Below are 4,814 nucleotides of genomic sequence, written 5' to 3'. Positions count from 1 at the left end.
GCTTGAACAATCGTTCAGAAATGAAGGTAGCCTCTGATCCAGAATCGATCAGAGCCCGTGCTGTGTGCCGAATGGTGATGGCAAATGTGTACAACAGCTGTACTCAGCAGAACACCTTGTGTGTTAACTGCCAGGAAAGATTGCACATTAGCTGACTGGGAAGGAGTGGACTGTATATTAGGAGTGGGATTAGTGACTGTCGGCGTCGGGTTGACTCGATGCAAGAGTGTATGATGACGACCCTTGCACGTAAAACAGCTGTGCGCACTTGTGCACTCGGCCAGGACATGGCCTCGTGCGAAACAGTTCAAGCACAGCTTCTGTTGCATGATATGGTTGACCCTTTCATTGACACCCGTCTGAAGAAATCGAGGGCACAATCGAATCGGATGGTTCTCCGGGAACAGAAATTGCAGGTCTGGGTCTTAATGATCACCCTACTCTCAAAAGAGTTGACCTGCCTGGAGACGGGGCCTTCTTGGGTGAGGCTCTTGGAACCGTCGGAGCGTTCGTGCTGGATGACACCTCCGCTATCGCTTCTAGGGTGCGATGGCGCTCTAGAAGAAAAGCGTTCATGTCAACCCACGTTGGAATATCGCTCTTGTTTTGGATTGACTGTTCCCAAAGAGAAAGGGTCAACTTGGGGAGCCTCGAAGAACACAAGAAAACCAGGATGCAATCCCAATTCTCTACGTTGATCTTCGAGAGCTCTAAGGCTGTCAGACACCTTTGAATAATGCTCTGCAGCTCCAGAATAGAGGAACCCGACTCTTGCCAAATGGCGGGCAAATTGAACAAAATTCTCAGCTGACTGTTTACGAGCAACCGTTTGTTCTCGAAACGCTCAGTCAAGCTGGACCAAGCCGACTGAAACCCTTCATTTGTCAAAGGAGACTTTGAAACAATTGAATGGGCTTCACCGCTGTTCTTAGAGTTGAGATAGAAAAGTTTCTCAACTTCCGACAGTCTCGGGTTCTGGATGTAGAGTGCCGTGAATAAATCACGGAAGGTGGGCCAGCGAGTGTAATCGCCTCCGAAAACTTCGGTGTCGCACGGAGGTAATCGACACCCTGTGGGCATGAATTGCACAGCTTGTGGTTGTACGGGTGTAAGGGGGTGAGCGCCTTGGATGCGTTGGCTATTTGCTCACCTAACAGAGCTGCACACTGCTCGTAGGCAGCATAGCAGTACTCGTATTTGGCCTGAACAGTAGGGAGCTCTTCTGTGGTCATCTCCTCAGACATGACGCAAGAGCAAGCCTCATACTCATTCTCGACCTTTTCCCATAAGGAACGCATCTGGTCCCTTCGGACTTGGCACGTATATAGGGATGGGCTATCAGCCGAAGGATCGTTGACTCGCCGCAAAGTGACTGATACGATCAGTCGCGGCGATGAATTTCGTCAACGCTGTGTCTACTCTGTTTTGTGCCATCGTTTTGTTTTGTGGATCGGGACGGAAGGAATGGATGTATACTAATTTTTCTCAGAAGCGAAAAATCAAGAAAATATACCAAAAAATACCAAATAGAAATTGGTTTTTTGCCTGAAATCGACCCAGATAGTGAAAAGGATACGGAAAGAGCGTAGCAAACAGACAATAAAAAAACCGAAAATACTGAAAAATACCAAAGGCAGTGCTGTGGTATTTTACACGTAGATGGGTACGGATTGTAGCGGACACAGACGACGAAAGCGAAAGGACGCAACAACAATGGATGTTCGTCGAAAAAGGAAACAACAACAAACAAATCAATCGTACAAAAATACCAGAGAGCAAGACGCTGGAAAAGACAAAAAATGTGTATAAATGTATGGGTATTTAAACGACAATTGTTTGAATTGCTGTTGGATTGGAAAACAAATAAAAATAAATTATATTATGTGTGTATGATAATGTGTGTGTATGTGTGTGTGTATGTCTGTGTCTGTTTGAACACTGGCTGGAGTAAGCCCATACACAGGCAATTGAGCTGAGAGTTGCTCTTATAGTAACATACATACACAGAATAGATCACTTGGAAAAATGAAAAGGGTAGGGTATGTCGAGTGCGACTACCGCTGCCCTGCCAATCTGTTACTTCACTCACAGAAGTACTTGCAGTATGTACGTATATATGTATGTATGTATGTCTGCACTGCGCTGTCAAACGTTTGAGCAGACGAAGTGCACGTATGTTTGTATTCGGAGAGAGAGAGCAAGTGCTGCTGCAAGCCGGTGCGCTTGCGAACAAGAGAGAGTGCACAAAAGTATGTGCGTGTGTGAAGAGAGTGCGAGAGCAAGCGCGGCTGCAAGACGGTGCGCTTGCGGACAAGAGAGAGTGCACAAAGTATGTGTGTATGTATGTCGGCGATTATCGCGACATACAAAACATAAAACGGACCAGAATTAAAAGCAATACGAAATGCTGGTACACACAGCTTCGATTTTGGTTATTATGTATGTTTATATATGTATGGAATATACAATATATAATATTTGCACTTTAGTACCTTTCTTAATATTTCCACTTTTACTATTATGCGGAAAAAACAAATATAATAATTTGTTATTATATTTATTTTTGTTGCGATTATATATAATATAAAAGCACAGAAAAGGTCGTCCGAAGCAAAAGAGAAATGAACTCGGCAAAAGATATTGGAATCCTTTGCACAATATGACGAAAACCAAAGGGCGGACGACCGTGGAAATGATAGGAAAGAGGAAACAACTTTTGTGGTACTTATCTGCGGAGTAGGCTGGAGTAGCGATGATGAAAAATATCCGGCTCGAAGGACCAAATGTTTACGTGGGGGCGCTGAAAAGTTCCAAAGTTTCTTCCCGTAGAAATGAAAACACTCGCGGTTAATATTTACTATTATATATATTTAAACTTTCGGGTTATTAGTTACAAAACGAATAGAGAGAGGGGGTTATTGGGGGTGACCGCTTGTCAACGAAAGTAGATCAATACTGAGAGGCAAAATGCCGACGGCATTTTGTAGATCTAGCGCCGAGCCCTTGCAAAGCTCGGCTCTGCGGTGGAGAGTTGTGGGAGAGAGAGAAGTTGAGAGCACTGGATCTTGAGTGCTTTCTTACGCGTGAACGCATTGCGGGTGAGCGAAAAGCATCAAGTGCTTTTGGTCGGCAGAACGGATAGTGTGCCACTCACCTACAGTGCGCTCGCATCAACAACTACTAATAATGATAATAATAATAGTAATAATAGCTGTCATATACGATTTACAAATGATTTTGGTGCGGCTATGCCGTACTTACACATACTCTTTACACGCTGTTTTTATACTGCATCGATATCGACAGGCCTGTGATGATTGATGAGCTGGGTGGAACTTCAAAAGGGATTAGAATATATAACAGCTTTGATATAATATTATATACCCATATGAGGACTTACTATTCGATTATATCTAAATTAAAATATAATACTAAATATAAAATTCAAATATAAATTTAAATAGGAATTACATTTCAATACGACTTTTAATTGAATTTACGTTAAATTGTTGAACATTTTATATGGCAAAGAAAAATTATATACGAGAAAAGAAACAACAGCAACAAAGGCGGCGGCGAGTGCAATTGCACTATCGGCGGCGTTAGAAGCAGCAACGAAAAACGGCAGTGGTTTCCAGTGGCAATCGCACTGTCAACACAACATCCAACCGCTTTAGCAACGCATGGTGTCTGTGTGCATGCTGTCTTGTGTGTCACTAAACTAGTGACTCAAGTGCAAATATCTAGGCGTTTGGCGGCAACTTCCTTTGCAAAGTTGTTGCCACGCCTTTTGGCGCGGGGCCTATGCAGTTGCAGATCAGTTGGTGTGTGCTGTACAGTGGTCGTCGCCACGTGATTACTCACACAATATCCTACACCAAGAAAAAGGTACCAATGAAAATTATGAAATTTGGTTATCTCGCTAAGTACCTTGTTAAACCAACGAGAAGACCATAGAAAATAAGAAAAATGCACTTTGAAAAGTGCGCACTTCTGAACAACACCAATAATAATTATATATAATATTGTGACGGATGCCGTCAGATTTATTTTAATATTCTGCTGCGGCACACTTTATCTCTGTAGCTTTTGCATTAAAAGAGATGGTCTAGCCTAGATTAAGCGTGGATATCGATATTGCTTGATTAATCTTAGTTCGATATCGATATTATTTAATACGATACTAATGTGAATGGCAAAAGTGATCCTGCCAACTCACTGCAAATATTCGATTAATAATTAATAATATACTAACATCTGTTGGCGAGTGCATCAATAATCGAATACAGATGTTATGCACAACAGTCGCGTCGCAAATATTGATACTGCCATACAATTAAAATTCAAATTGCAAATTAACGGACATTGCTCACCCCTACAAAGTTAACCACCATTTCGTCTCTGAACAGACGCGCAATTTGGAAGCGCGCAAAACAGCTGTTGGACTGACAGCTATAGTGGTAAAGTCAGATCTAGTGGACTCGATCGAAAGCTTTTCGTCGCACACAAGTCTGATGAGATCCACCGGCATCAGAACTGAAAGAAGCATTCAGTAAAATAGTAGAAGTAATGCAGGATTTCGAATTCGAGACGATATAAAAGGCTTCGTAAGAGTACACTCGAGTCTACAACGACTCAATCCTTCCATACATGAGTATGAAGGATCTTGGTGTTCGTTTTCGTTGTTGCGAGTCGGGGGCGACTGGTAAATGCTCCTATTTCGTATAATACTAAGTTTCCACTCCTCTTGTCGAAGCGCCCACAATTTGCTCGCAGCTATGTGAGCTACCTTCACTTGATCAACTGTCACGCTG

Source organism: Drosophila nasuta, unplaced genomic scaffold (assembly GCF_023558535.2).
Source record: "Drosophila nasuta strain 15112-1781.00 unplaced genomic scaffold, ASM2355853v1 ctg151_pilon, whole genome shotgun sequence".
NCBI lineage: Eukaryota > Metazoa > Arthropoda > Insecta > Diptera > Drosophilidae > Drosophila > Drosophila nasuta.
The sequence above is the reverse complement of the archived record's forward strand: the minus strand, read 5'-3'. Positions refer to the sequence as shown.